Genomic DNA, 16,666 nt, shown 5'->3' on the forward strand with positions numbered 1-16,666 from the left:
GTGCCCCTTTTGGGGAGCTGGTTTCCCCCTAAATTTATAACCGACCTCATGTCCAATTCCGCCCTTGTGGGGAGGCAAGTAAACAAAAAAAATAATCAGAATGAACATTTTCCAGGGCATTTTATAATTAATCAGAAGTGACATTTCCAGGGCATTTTGTAATTAAATTAGAAAGAACTTTTTCCAGTTACTTTTTTTAATATTAAAACTTTGTTACATTAAACATAGTACTTATTCAAAATGCCTCCACACGAGACAGATTAGACACCGGGGTCGTTTTTTTAACGTGGAGAAAAAAATTGTCTTAGTCGTAAAGGATTTCTCTTCCACTGAGAGAGAAGAAATTGAAATGTAGCACCTGAAGAACAGATACTACACTTTGATCTTAGCCAAAAGGCCAAGAAAGACAACTTTGCCTCAACAGCGACACCAATTTTTTTTTAATATCTCAATTTCCTTTGGAATTCCACTTTTTGGAATATTCCACTTTCCTTTTTTAGGGATGCACAGCATGATAACGGACGGAGCGATAAGCGTAATAATATAATGATAATGTTATATACCTTTAACATATAAAATATATACCTTGCATATTAAAGTTATATACATATAGTTATATATATAATTTTATATACATATTGTTATATATATATAATGTTATATACCTTTAACATATAAAATATATTACCTTGCATATTAAAAGACCAACCGACATTTTGGATTGGCCGTGTCGCACGGCGACTTTCAATTGCTACGTCTAACAATTTTAACAATTCTTACATAGAAAAAGTAGGCTTTTAGTATCAAGGTCAAAGCGAAAAAAACAACTAAATTTTACAGATGTATGTAGATAAAATCGACTCCATAATTGAGTGAGGTTTAATCTTCCCTGTTTCTTACAGAAGAGAATTTGCTAGTTTTCTCTACTCTCTCCTTATTTCCTAAGACGGTGCTCCACTGAGCGTTAATCTCTGGTTATTCCTCGTAAGGCATTCACAGCAAATGATTCGTCTTATTACCACAACTGCAATGAACTTTCCATGCTCTGTTCATACATAACGGAATTTCCATGAATAGGGTTTATTTCTAAGAACTTCAAATCCGTGGAACACATTACGACTACACGGATCCTCTTCTAACTACAACCGGGTCTTCTAAAATCCAATGTCAATAAATAGACCATTATCATAAGAATTGAATTTGCAGTTTTAAATCCTTTCGTCCTATACTTTATCGTCGAGCTGACAATCCATATATCTTATCAAACCTTCTTTTCGAATTCTTTTGGCCTTGGTAAGTGGTGTCTCTTTTCTAAAAAATGTTTTCTTATAAATACTGTCAATATAAAAAAATTGTTTAAGCTGTTTGAAAAAGTAACAGTCTCAAAGATGTTTTATGCAAACCAATGTGTGATAAACAGTATCTCTTTTTTTTATCTCTACTATTATATAAAGGAACTGTGCTTGTGTGTCGGTAAGTTCGTTCTCGATGTACTTGAAAACGGTTGGGTCGGTTTTTATTAAATTTCACACGTAGGTACTGCATGTTCCTGTGAGTTTCTTCTATATGTTTTGTATCAGAATGTCTTCGATAGTTATCAATAATAGAAATAATCCGATAAAAGAAAGAACAGGCGATTTTGACCAAGGTTAACACTTTACACAGCCTAACATCACATGTACACTTGAGAAGTTTTATTACTACACAAACCAAAAAGCCAGATATAAAATCAACAGTAGGTTCTTTGATATGACAGGCGCGCGTTCGAAATCAATGTTTCTGTTTATAGCACAATTTTAACATGATAGTTGGTTTTTCATTTTAAACTTAAATTCAAGCCATTATTACCGCACAACCAGTAAGGCCAGACATATAAAATCAACAATGACAAAGACGCGTTCGAAATGAATGTTTCTGTTTAGAGCACAACTGAAGCATGATACTTGCCTTTTGAATTTTAAACTTTAATTCAAGTCATTATACATAAAAAATAAGTTTATAAAACCAATAGTGCAATTCAGACTACAACTAAGTCATTGTGAGAGACGTGTGAGCTTCTTACCAATGCATCGCGATTTGATTGAAAAAAACAAAAAAACAAAAACAAAATGGACGATTTCATCGATTTCAATGAATAAAAATATGGGAGTGTGAAATATTCGTTGATCATTATTCAATCCTAGGCATCGTCAGGTTACCCTGCTAGTATAAAAATAAGTGCAGAATTTTTCTTATAAATGAAAACGAATTACATGAACAAAAGAAAATGGACGTCAATAATGAAATTTATTTTCCATGTGTGATGGAGTATTATTATATTCAGAGGCGATTCCTATACCAGTTCCTTTGCAGACGCGTATTAAAAGATTTCAAATTGTATGCGGGCATGAATGAAACTTCCCATGCGTAGCTATGCTAACTGACCAAATATGGATAGGATTATCGACAAATGGGTATAGAAAATCGTGTAGAAAATGTTCTCTGGTTGCTAAGGAACCACCAAATGACTATGAGAACAATTATATTTTGCTTCGCAAGACCACTAAGTGTATTGCACCACTTTATCATATTTGACAGTTTTAATAGATCGCCAAAAGTTATAAAGTATATAAAAAAAAACAACATCTACTATTTAAATATTAATTTGCTTGTCCGACGCCCGGTGTCACACGAAAGATCAGAATCGTATACATCAATTAATGAAAAACGAATTACCTCCCTTTATAGTCACTTTTTCTCAGTTAAAAATCATGAAAACAATTTCCTCCCCCAAAAATGTTAAACAACAAAAAATATAGCTGTCTGTTTTTGGTTTCAAATTGGTTATTTTATTTTATAATTTAAAAAAATATCGTGTTGGAAGGAGACAGTAATTTTATTATAGATGTTTTTTAAATTAAAAAAAAAGTGCAGTTAATTGACATCTGTTAACTTTATAATTTTTATTAAAAATTATTCAAAAAACAAAAGCAAATTAAAAAAAATAAAAAATTGATTCTTTTAGCTTTAAAAAAATAAAAATAAAAATTGATTCTTTTAGCTTTAAAAAAATAAAAATAAAAATTGATTCTTTTAGCTTTAAAACGTTAAAGACAATTAACTAAAATTTGTTTTAAATTCGTCGTTATTTACTTGACTTTAATTTTTAATTTAATTTTTTTTTTACACAGTGATCACCACTTATCAAGGCCCGGAAGCCACTCAGGGATAAGGGTTATTGCAAGTACATTACGTTAGTGTGAAGATTTGATGAAGTGTTTAATTAAGGGGGCGGTTCATTAAGAATTTGTTAACATTGGACTTGAAGACATCCAAGTTGTAGTCTGGAGGGAAGCAGGCAGACGGAACAGAGTTCCACAGGCGTGCACTTCTAAGAAAGAAGTTTTGTTCATGGAATCCGCGTTTTGATTTAGGCACAGATATAGAGTGGGGGAAATTTTTCACAGTGGATTCAGCTAGACGGGTGTTTTTCGTGAAAGATTGGCGAGGGGAGACCAGGGATTGGAGTTCAGACGAGCACCTGCCATGGAAATAACGATAAAACAAGGATAGGCTCGCAACGTCTCTTCTGTGGGAGAGAGGTTGCAGGGTAGAGAAAAGGGCATCCCCCACTAAGCCACGAAGTCTATTTTGTACTCTGTCAAGGCAGGATAGGCTGTTTTTAGCAGCTCCTGTCCAGATATGGCAACAGTATTCCATCCTTGGACGTACTTGGCTTTTATATAGATAGAGAATTGCATCAGTAGTGAGATATCTTCTGGAGCGGTAGAAGGATCCCACCATCTTTCCAGCGACCTTGGCAACAGACTTGATGTACGTGTTCCATTTCAGATCAGGAGTAAAGGTCAAACCTAGAAGCTTGTCAAAACACGGGGCCTCACCCAGACGAGACCCATCCATCACAATTGATGCCAGCTGGGGATCAGAGCGTTGATGATGTAAGGATAGGAGTTTGGTTTTAGATGCCTTAAAGGTAACCAGCCACATCTTCCCCCACTGAACCACGCGCTCGAGATCAGAGGAGAGAGAATCAAAGAGAGCTTTGTCATTTACAGCCTTTGATGTCTTGCCGTAGATGGTCGTGTAATCAGCATAGATGTCAACGAATGATTTAAGTATGATTTTGTTTATAATGTGTTTTTAAAATTTTCAACTATCGTGGAATTTCCCTGGGCTCTGTTAGTTATAATTAATTCTTTACAAGGACGTTTTGCCGATTCGGTGTTTCAGAAGCATTCTTTCTAACAATGGAGCACACTTTTTGTAATTACCATCCCAAAAGGTGGTTACTAGAGTTTTTTCTGATCTTGACCTGCTTAAGGCTTCCAGTCCTGGTTCAATTTCTTCTATCCTCTAAAAATTACTCAATCTCTGTTTCTCAAAATCTAGTTTCTCCTCTTGTAGGACGGAGTCCTCTGTTGTCTCTATCTTTAAAAATGCTGGCGGTCGGTCTGACCCAACAGAGTATTGTCCTGGTAGTCGCCTCCCTGTTACTAGCAAAGTTTTTGAAAGGTCGATCAACGGCAAGCTTGTTCGTTTTCTGGGAAATCTGGATCTCTCTAATAATGTTCGGTATGGTCTTTGTAGCTTTCGTTCAACTGCTGACCTTTTAACTGTTGTAACTGAGCGGATCTGTCAGTGTATGGATAATTTAAGAGAGGGTAGGATTACTGCACAAGGCGTTTTACAGAATGGGTGTATTCTGGTCTTCTACATAAACTTCAGCGTTATGATATTGGTAGTGAGGTCTTTGGTATCATTATTTTTTTTTCTTTCCAATCAAAGATTGCAAGTAACTGTATGGCATATATTCATTCTCTTTTCTTATCAATCTTGGCATTCTCTAGGATTCTATTCTATACCCAACTCTGTTTCTTCTCAACATCGATTATCTTTCAGAGAATTTTCTTCAAAAGATTAACATCTATACTGATACCATTTTTTAATGGCGTTGCTTCTCGCCTATCTAGTGAATAGTATTCTGAACAACACCGGAATTATTGCTGGGTACACACACGCAAGAAATGTTATCAAAAGTCATAACAATTGAAAGAAGTGTGCAGAAGCTTTGAAATCAACATTCTTCAGCTGACAAATTTTGAAAACAGTCATATTGAAGTTTGGCCTTGGACGAATTTAATAAGAGCCAGTAGAATGCAGCATGGAAAAACGAAATTCCTATCTGATTTTGTTTTGTAAATAAAAACAAATGCCAGCCAAGGAAGAATTCAGTTAGAAAGAGTGACGGACACCGAGTCGATCGACTCGTCACTCAGAACACTCCATCACACGCCACCTCTCTCTCTCCCTCACCCCATAGCATATTTGTGGAAGTATTATTGCAAGAATAAAATTGTCACTTTTTATATACCCAAAATTAAGAATATTTGTTATATACATACGCCGAGCATTTTGGCATACGAGGTATGAATAAATAGAACTAACTCGGAACAGTTAACATATGCAGCTAATCTAGAAATTGATTCGGATCAGTTGTGGATTGGGGTAGGAAATAGCTTGTTCGTTTAATCTTGTTAAAGCCACAGCTCGTGTCTTTCAATCGTAGGCGTATCACTTTTCTTTCTCAGATTCTCATGAATGGCTTAGCTCTTGAGGAAGAAATAAATTCTAAAACTTCTTGGTCTTTTTATCTCATCAAATCTGTCATAGAGTTCATATTTTTATTCATTGCTCTTTCCGCTTCTCTTAAAGCCGATTTCTTTTGTCGCTCTAAACACTTTCTCACACCCGAGGCTGTTGTCCATATTTACAATGTATGAAGTATTGCTGTCAAATTTGGGTTGGTGAGTTTCTATTTCATTTGAAGGGTCTTGATAAATTGCAAAAACATATTCGTAATTTGATCGAGCCCTTTTTTCGTGTTCACTGTAACCTCTCTCTTACAAACGTTGATGTTGCTAGTTTCAGTCCTTTCTATGAATATTATTACGGAATATGTTCTTCAGAATTGTCTGATTTATTCCCTGTTCCAGTTCGTTTGACTCTTGTAGTTTCCATCAATTTACTGTTTTGATACATAATTGTAATATAACTTTATATTCCAGTAGATTCTTTCCAAGAACGGCAGGCTTGTGAAACTCTCTCTTTGCTGATTGTTTCCCTGTTACCTATGGCTTTAGTATTTTCAAGATTGTCTAATAGGTATCTTCTGTCTTTGAGAGAATCATTTTTTGTTCTTGTAATCTCCTTACATTAAGGAGCTCCACACCATGTCTCTGGAGTATTCTCTATAAAAGAAATTAGATAAAAATATTAAAAAAATTATTTTGTGAATCTTTTGAAATTAATCATGTAACATCACAAGGGCACCTTTATGTTCAATATCAAATAGATTAATAAGAGAGGTTTGTCGATACACAGAAGAGAGCTCTAAAGAAAAATGATGGCGTAAGCTTGAAGGAAATAAAATCCAACAATTCCTATCACAGCACATGCCAATACAGTGCCATAGTTGAAAAGAAATTTAAACTACATTTTATAGACTGATTTCTTTGGGGAGGGGGAATGGACACAAATAGAAGACCGATACAATTTTAATTATTTAATACAAGTGGGAAACTATTTGTTAGAAGTTATGTAAAGAATTAGGAAAACTGAAAAGAAGCTGAAGTGATTAACTTTCTGATTTTGTAAAAACTTCAATTTTCACCCCAAACAAGGCACAGTGCTACTTTAATGTAGGGAGCTACTATCAGGGAACACAGCTTGCAGGGATATTATAAAGGGAGTTGAGCAGCAAGATGACTGTTCCCATTACACTTGAACTTCTGCAAGTCAATACAGTTGGGAAAGCAGAATCCCGGAAGGGAATTCCAAAGTCTAGCGGTTCTGGGGAAAAAACTATTGGAGTAGAAGGGTTTCTTACACCTAGGGATCTCTACTGTGTAGGGGTGGGGTTTTGCTGTGTCGGGTTTGTTGGGGGTATTTACGTCGAGAGGGTACAAGTGCTTGTAGGTCGTCAGATCATTCACAACTAAAATACTTGTAGAACAGGCAGAGGGATGCAATATTTCGTCGATGGGACAGAGGCTGAAGCTTAGATGACAGTTTAGGACATATCAGGTTAGCGACTCTCTTTTGGACCTTGTCTAGGAGCGAGAGACTAGTAGCAAATGCATCAGCCCAAAGTAGTCAATTAGAAATCTATACACGAAACAAACAAGCTTAATAAAACAACCTTTTCTTTTCTTTGTTCGTTTTACTCTTTCTTCTTTTCTTTTCGCTTCGTTCATGGTATTTTTGGCGTTGGACTTTTGAGATGCGATTCAGGTGAATGCTAAAAATCAAATGTCTTTAATTGCTACCCTTTTTATTTTAAGCTTTATTGGGATTTGTTCTCTTCATCAAGTAGGTTTTCACAGAAACGTGTGAACTCAAAATGTTTCCCGACAAATAAAAATCCTTTCAAACCCCTAATTAAAAAAAAATCCCGTGTTAAATTAACAAAGTTTATAAGACAGTGGCTTGATAAACTCAAATCAGAGTTCTTCCGGGAAATAACTTGCAACGCCACGCACCTCGACTCAGTATAAACAACGTTCATCCTAGAAGACTGGGATATTCTACGCTGAAATTTCTTTGAGCTTGCTTATATATCTTCAGTGAAAATAGCCACCCGGAAGATAAACACATATACCCACAATGGAATTTTTTAATGAACTTTCTAACGCTTTTGTTTACTTCTTATTCAAGAACTTTAAAACTTTTCAACAAAGTTTGATATTTCAAAGTATAGTTTACATTTCTGTCAAATTGTTGATGTGAATATATTTTATTCGTTAATTTATGTTTTCTCGCTTTCATTCATAAATCCCCGTTATTGAATTAGTTCTTGCTAACTGGTGACCATTCATAACGTTCATGTTTTTATACATCTTTTTCATTGGTTGATCCAACAACGTGTACATTAATTGTTAGTGTTGTTCTTGGCACGTTTCAAAGATATTACTCTCACGAAAAATACACAACCTGGAGCCGGGAACGATAGTACAGATACATACATGGAATGTAAACCAATTGAAGAAATGCCGCCGGAGAATAAATTTACAAGATTGATAGAACTATAATTTTTTTCATGTAATTTTCATATAAGAAGCGCATATTTTTTATATAAGAAACGCGTGTTTTTTATATAAGAAACGCATGTTTTTTTTATAACTAAAATAACTAGTAAGAGAAAAAGAAATCCAATACAAATCCTAGATATGGATCCAAAAAGAAAGAGGTTTGGTTCCAGATCAGATAAAATATCAAACTGTAGGGTGTTTGTGCTTGTCTGTGTTCGTGTGTGCGCGTTTGAGCAAGTATTTGTGCGTGTGTTGTGCTTGTATATACTTGCACTTTGTGCGTGTGTGTACATCTATGTGTGATGTGTATTTTTGTTTATGTTTGTGATGTGGATTGTCTGATTGGCATCATATCAACTTTTTGAAGTTATTCTGTTGCAATATTTTCGGCATATTAAGAGGGTATGGTCACAGATTTGCACGATTATATTTATAACCATATGTGCTAAGAACGCACCAATCAGATGCCAGAATTGCTTTATAAAATATATTGAATCATTTTCTTCATGTATTACTTTCCGTCTGGTTACAAGCAGACCACTGCACTCTGCTAATCCCAACTGAATTAATTCGTTAGCTGGAAAAGCTTCTCTAGTTGGATTGATGATGCCATTATTCTTTGCTTGGCACAACTTCATTTTCTATTACAAGAATCACTTGGAATCTCTTTTATTTTGATGTTTCTAAGTTAAAGTTGAATCATGGCAGGTGAAATTTTGGAGATATTTAAGAATATAAAAACTACACAAAGTTTGAGCAGGAGCTGCTAGAAGCAAGGGGCCTTGACAGAGTACAAAATAGACCTCGTAACTTAGTGGGGGATGCCCTTTTCTCTTCCCTGCAACCTCTCTCCCACAGAAGGGACTTTGCGAGCCTGTCTTTGTTTTATCGTTATTTCCACGACAAGTGCTCGTCTGGATTCCAATCTCTGATCAATCTTTTTCGATAAACACCCGTCTAGCTGAAACCACTGTCAATAATTTTCCCCACTCTTTAACTGTGTCTAAGTCAAAACATAGATTCCACGAACAATGCTTCTTTCTTAGAACTGCACGCCTGCAGAACTCTCTTCCGTTTGCCTGTCTCCCAGCTGACTACAACTTGGTTGTCTTCAAGTCCAACATAAACAAATTCTTGATGTACCACTCCTTAAGTAATCCAATCTACCAAATCTCCATTAATAACTACTACTACTACTACTACTACTACTACTACTACTACTACTACTACTACTATATTGTCCCATTGATGACTGTACACTCAATAACCCTTATCCTCGAGTGGCCTCAGGGCCTTGATAAGTGGTGACTCCTATGTAAAAAAAGTTTATTTAGTCACCACTTAGAATTCTTACGACCTAGAATCTATTGAAAATGAAAATTACACACGAATCAGTCTTCCATGCGCCATGAGTAAGTTGCTTGAATCTGTGATGAACTAAGAAATTGTCAATCACCCCAGCAAAAGTAATATACGAACGGCGTTTCAAAAGTAATGCCTCCTATTTTTTTTATTTCGCCCGAATATATCAGATGGCATTTTAGATTGCATTGTTACGATGACTGAATTCATGCATTAATGACATGAAAGTTTTATCTCACGGTTGCAGATATTGACGGTATGAAACCTAACAAAAACAAACCATGACATGGACGTGCGTCAGATACAGAGATGCGTGATTGAATTCATATGCAGAACAAAAAAAAAAAAACAAACCCTGAAACACAAAGCATTGTTCATTTTAATGGTACCACTCTTGTCTTCGTAGCTTTTCAACTTTTTGAGTTTAAAAATTAGGGGTTTTTCTTTTGGAACGGCCCTAGTACTTAGCAAAAAGCAAGGTAGATTATATCATAAAAGATTGACAGCTGATGTGCTGTCTATAGATAGATAGAGACAGACAGATTAAAGTAAAGAGATAGATAGATAGAGATAGATAGATAGAGAGAGAGAGAGAGAGGGGGAGGGAGGAGAGAGAGAGAGGGAGGGAGGAGAGAAAGAGAGTTCCCCTCTATAAGTGGCAGAATGTCAATGAAAGGAAGAGTAAGATTTTTAGAGAAATAACATTATGTTTGCGTGTATAAATGAAAATATGATGACACTTTATGGATGTAAGCGTGTGTTGATGATTTTCAGTATCTGTTGTCTCATCCTAACTTCTCCATCCTCCCAGCGACATTAAAATCTGGCAAGCCATATCATGAAAAGCGTGCAACGAACTCGACACAATATAGAAGTCACCTCCAGCGTTTTCGAAGAGCTAAAACTGTCTCTCTATTTGTTTGTCTGCTCCACAAGCTGCATTTTGTTTACTATGAACTTGGAAACCACTGAGTAGATTTCAACCAAACTTGGTATGTAGATACAATATGGAATGGAGTTTATTAAAACTAAAAGAGGTAATAAAAAACACGTCGGAAGATGATTATTATGATGATGACCATGTTGTTACGATTATAGTTGTTGCTCTTGATGATGATGATGATGATGATGATTATGATGATGATGATGATGACGACGACGTAGACGTAAGGGAAAGAGAGGAAACAAAGAGTAAGCAAAAAAACAAAACAAAAAAAAGCCATGGTGAAAAGTCCTCGTGGAAAGATAAACCTTCGATGCGACAATAAAATGCTAGAAAAGAAAAGCTGTTATATACGATATTCTGTTCGAACCTGCGAACTTACGGTAACAATTTAAAAGCAAAACGAAGAACCTATTTTACACTTGAGAATTGACTTGGATTTTATTATATAACTACTAGAAGATGTACCCGGCCTTGCCCCGTAGTAAATGTAACGTGAAATTCCTTAAAAAATGAAGTAAAAAGTAATTGAAAGAAACTGAGATATGTTCATGCGAGTATTATGTTTTTTCTAAAGTCTTGTAAGTAAAAAAAAAAAAAAAAATACTTGAGCTGAAATCGAAACTAAAATCCCAAAACAGTGAATCAAGTACGATAACCATTAGACCAGCTTGCCAAGATCTTAAATGTTTTCAAATCTACTTATTCTTAGCATAAGGAAGCTGTCCTGTGAACGATTCGCTCATGCGGAGTAGTGAAACAGTTGACAAACAAATAAAAATCCGATAAACACCAAGTACCAAATTTTCAATTTTTACCTTTTAGTAGCAATTTTTTGACCTTTTAGCAGCCATTTTTTTTTTACCTTTTAGCAGCCATTTTTTTTTACCTTTTAGCAGCCATTTTTTCCGGGTTAAAACCGATCAAACAGTTTTCCACATGTCTGAATACCCTATATACTAAATTTCAAGTCTGTAGATAAAAATTCGTTGAGTATATAGGTAGAGAGTTCTCCTCACACACGACACATATTCTCACTTTTATAGATATATAGATTATCAGATAAGAATTATTCTCAGTACGGGTTTAAATAATTAAACTCCGAGTGCTTATTTTTTATTTTGGACAAAAATGATGTTCACATCCATTTTTAAAAAAGCATCTCTAAGCTTAACCTTTCATTATATGCTCAAACAATGTATTTGACATTTATAGCATATAAGTTTTTATATTATGATGCCGGCCATTTTGAATTAGAATGAGCTTACTCATTCGCTCATTTTCTCATGTATATATTAATCAATTTCTGAATTTATGGTGAATATTTTTACTATTGTGTCTTATATTGTACAAATATTGTTAGACGTAGCATCATCTTCCATTAAAGTGAGTAAATAGTAGATCTATGTATGTGTGCGTCTGTGTGACTGCATGTAAATATTTAACCAATAAACTCTTAAACTTCTGGTCACATAACATTGATAAGAATAGATGCAGAGAGATAAAGATCGATCGATAGATAGATAGATAGAGTACTAATAAAGCACGCGATTTTGTACATATGTATTGGTAAAGATGAGAGTGATGTGAAAAAAATTCACAGCAATAACTCGACTAGCTGAAACCACAGAAATGTACTTTCTCCCCCCCCCCTTTTCGATTCTAAAAACCAAACGGAGCTTCCATTAAAAAGTCTTTTTTTCCTAGGATACCACATCTCTTAGATACTATGAATTGCTTTACAGCCGACTATGACACCGTTTTCAAGTCTGATGTACGCAAATACTTGTTACACCGTTCTCTTGGATAATAACGCTTCCCTTAATTAATGTTTTGCCTATATCACCCCTTTGATTGCAACCCTTTCGTGGTGGCACTTATTGTCCAACTAAGAATATCTTAAAATCTTTCTTCAAAGTAGACGCTGGGCCTTTATAAGTGGTCACACATTAATATATATATATATATATATATATATATATATATATATATATATATATATATATATATATATATATATATGTATATTTGATTTGACCTTTGAAAACTCTACCAAACTTCTCCGCCAATTTTGGGTCTAAACACTTGAAATTTTAAATGTTGGTTACTTGGACATGGATCAAACTTTTTAATTTGATTTGAGCCCAAAAAATAAATGTTAAGGGGTCAAAATTGGGGTCAAAGTTAACTTTTTTAACCTTTGCGGTCTCTACAAATTACTCAGCCAATTTCTGCTCTAAACATTTGAAATTTTACATAAAGGGTATTCAGAGATAGGGCAAGCTTTTTAATCGGTTTGGGTCGAAAATTTTAGTTGCCAAGGGGTCAAAGTTCAAAAGATTTAACCATTTTGACGTGTCTAGCAAACTACTTAACCAATTTTTGGTCTAAATATTTGAAATTTATACATAACGGGTATTCAGACATGCGACAAGCATTTTAATCAGTTTTGGGCGAAAATTTGTGTGCCAAAAGGTCAAAATTCAAAGAGTTGACCTTTGCAGATTCTACCAAATTCCTCCACCAATTTTGAGTCTAGAAGACTTGAAATTTTAGATGTAGGTAACTTGCACATGGGTAAAACTTTATATTTAGATTTGAGACAAAATAATAAATGTTAAGGGGGTCAAAATTGGGGTCAACGTTTAAAAACGTTGACCTCTGCGATCTCTACAAAATTACTCAGACAAATTTTGGTCTAAACTTTCAAATCTTACATAAAGTGTATTCATACATAGGGCAAGTTATGAACAGTACATAGGGCCCGAGCATCGCCGGGCTGAACTGCTAGTATATATATATATATATATATATATATATATATATATATATATATGTATATCTATGTAAATGACACAAAATCTATGTTCCAAATTCCAAAATGTTGTTTATTTTACCGTTTATTTCTTTGAACTATATAAGTATTATGTCAATTTTTGAATATTATCCGTCTTGACGTTTCAGTATTTACTTCGACAGTACTCGATACGTAAGTAGAGCCAGGTAATAAGTTTTGAAATTATATATGGCAATTAAGCTACACAGAAATTTGTGAAGATTCATCAGGCTAAGAATCTGAGTGTCCGACTAGCAAACTCAGCACCACAGGAATATATTAAAACACAAAGCCACATCAATCTCATGCAATAGCCTGACGAATCATCACGAGGATGAAACGTGAAAAATTATCTGTAGCCTAATTGCCATAAATATTTTCCAAATTTACTATATATATATATATATATATATATATATATATATATATATATATATATTAGCAGACCGCGCGGCATTGCCCGGTCGTAAAATATAATTTGATTAATGCTCATTTCGTATTTATTCATATTATATTGACTCCAATGTATAGTGATGATTTAAAGAGTAGAGAAAAAAAAAATCATGACTCGTGCGCAACCACCGAGAATTGAAATTAATTAAAACGTTTAGCTTACGATTTATATTTTCCTTTGACGTTAATGCCTGAGCTATAAAAACGTGTTTGCTGCAAGGCTAAAAATTAAAACACGAACAAATAGCTATTACTTTACATATGCATATTCGCAATGCCGTCGTTCGATTTTCATCTGGCAAATTCCATTTTTTTAATTTTCTCACTTTTTCACCGATTTTCCTCGGTTTAAATCCAAATATAAAGTTTAGCATGGGTTAGAATACCCTATATACAAAGTTTCATGTCTGTAGACCAAAAACTGATAGAAGAGTGTAGTAGGCAAATTTTTTAAACAAATATATATATATATATATATATATATATATATATATATACATACATAAATATATATAGAAAGAGGTTTGTGTTTACTATAAGCTTTTTACGCAAATATTACGCAAGCATAAATCATGTAGAATATCTGCATGAATATAATTACACGTAATTATTAACTAAAGGTGATCATACTATGAGAAAACCGAAAAAACTAATAGGGAATTAATTAAAATGAATGTTTAAAAGAATATGCAAATTAGCTAGATCTTTTGCAGATGAATGCAATTCCACGACCCATTTATAAAAAAATTGTATTTTTGTTTTAAATGAATGGAAAAAAAGGTCCGTGGCCTTCGGGCCGGGATCCTTGTGCGGTATCTGTTCTGATGCTACACTTATGTTAATTTGTCCTTCGTCAATGGAGGGGAAACTCTCTATTATTATAATTATTATTTTTGGCTACTGGCAGAGTGCCTCTTTTTGCTCTTCTTTTGGGGAGCTGTTTTTTTCCCCACATTTAAAACAACCTTGTGTCACATTTTGCTTTTGTGGGGAAGCTAATAAATATCAATAGAAAGAAGGGTTTTCAATATAAATATCAATACACACACACAAAAAAATTATAGGAGTATGGATTTTATAATTAAAACCAGCAATAGGAAAATAAGCTTTAAAAAACAATTAGAAAAATCGTATTCTGGCATCGAAAAATGAGTACAATTTTATCCGTTTTCGATACCGATTCCGATACTTTAAAAAGTTCCGAGCTTTCCAATTTCCGGTTCTGATTTCGATTCCGTTTAATCGTCCCAACACTAGTATAGATTCACGCGCATTTCATCAAGCTATGAAAAATAAACTACTGCTTCATTAAAAACATCTTTAAAGGAGAGTGTTTAATAAAAGACACAATACTATTCCTAACGTTTTGAAAGAGTTTAATATTTTCTGTTGTGCTTTTTGACTGCTAAGCCGAATCAAGAACGTTCAACTTTAGATTCACAGGCTATTATTGTCGTGCTCTGTTTATGTTAGTTCCAATACAACAAATTTCGATGAATAAAAAGACATTTCTATTAAAAAAAAGAAAAGAAAAGAAATTTTTTTTCAGACAGGCTAAGAGGCACTTAAAGATGTTTTTAATTGTTGCAGTGCTCAAATATATTGATTCGTACAGAAACCACAACATCGTCCCGAAAGTTTAATTTGAATACAAAATAAAACAACACTGGATTTTTTTTAAAATTTTATCCACAAAGTAAACATTTTACTGATATTTGTTCTTTTCGTTGAACCAATTATTCGTTTGTAGTATTTGGTTTATTCGGACTACTATTCTCATTTTTAGTGTAATTCTCAGCGAAATAGGCCAGCGGATAAAGAGATCAGGCTCATTACCGTAGGGTCCTGATTTCGAATCTCGCTAGATTCAGCCACTCTGATGAGTCGTAGACGACGAAACAGGTGTCGGTGGATAAATATATTTTAAAAAATGTTATATATACCGCTCCTCATGTGGGGTACCAAATTGATTAAAGGGAAAATTATTCCCAACTCGCATTTAGGTAAAAATGCACTTTCGTACATAATTGAATTAATTCAAAACGTATTGCACAAACAAAAACAAATAACATTTAAATAAATCGCGATATATCCTAACAGTCAGCGATATGGGCCGGCGGATAAAGAGGTGTATCTTCAGGTGTATCGACTCAAACTCTAGAATATTTCCGTATGGAATTTCGAACGGATACCTTTATTTAATTCACGAGGTAAACATTCGCCTGTTCTGTCAAGCATAACCGGATAAAAAGCTTATGTAATTCGCAACTGTATTCATAGTATCGCCCGCAATGAGGATTGAACCTTCAACATCCAGAAGCTTGTCACTTTATCCGTTACGTCACGGGTCCTTGCGGATAATTCTAGTATAAAATGTGAGAGTCTTAAATTCATTCTTGTTTATAAAGCCTCATCTAAACCATTCAGAAACATAAACTAAATTACTAATATTTAACCGAAGACGTAGGAGCCATCCGATAATATTGTTGGATACTTTTCCCCGCAATCTTCTTTGTGGTTCTATCTTGTCATCCGCACGTGTTGAACGCCACTTTATTTTCTTTTTCTGTACGTACCCATGTTGTCGGAGTCAGAAATAGAGAATATGTATGAAAAATGTATATGTAAGTATTTCTTACATTTGTTTCTGTTATGTTCTGGAAGTCCATGTAACTGCTAATTGATAACGCATAACGCACCCGATGGACAAGAGTTTGTAAAAACTTTGCAAATATGTCCGACCTTTCATATAACGTCCGATGGCTTTAAAATACCAGACAGAAAAGGAATAAAATTTTGTGCAACGAATTTTAAAAAGAATTTCGACAAGACATCGCAGTTCATAACTTGGCCAGAATAGGCCCAAGGTAGCTAACGATGATATATGGGATAATTTTGCTGCGTAAACTTTGATATATTTAATGATAAATATGTCATAAACTTAGTAAAATATTTTCTATTACAATTAGTAAATATTTTAATTCT

The 16,666-nt window shown here is 34.2% G+C and overlaps 1 pseudogene; it reads right to left on the reverse strand.

Moving 5' to 3' along the window:
- Positions 1-255: 255 nt before the first annotated feature.
- Positions 256-410, reverse strand: LOC145288354 (U2 spliceosomal RNA; annotated as a pseudogene).
- Between the last annotated feature and the right edge of the window lie 16,256 nt (positions 411-16,666).

Source organism: Euprymna scolopes, chromosome 11, assembly GCF_053919585.1.
Source record: "Euprymna scolopes isolate OS-2025 chromosome 11, ASM5391958v1, whole genome shotgun sequence".
NCBI lineage: Eukaryota > Metazoa > Mollusca > Cephalopoda > Sepiida > Sepiolidae > Euprymna > Euprymna scolopes.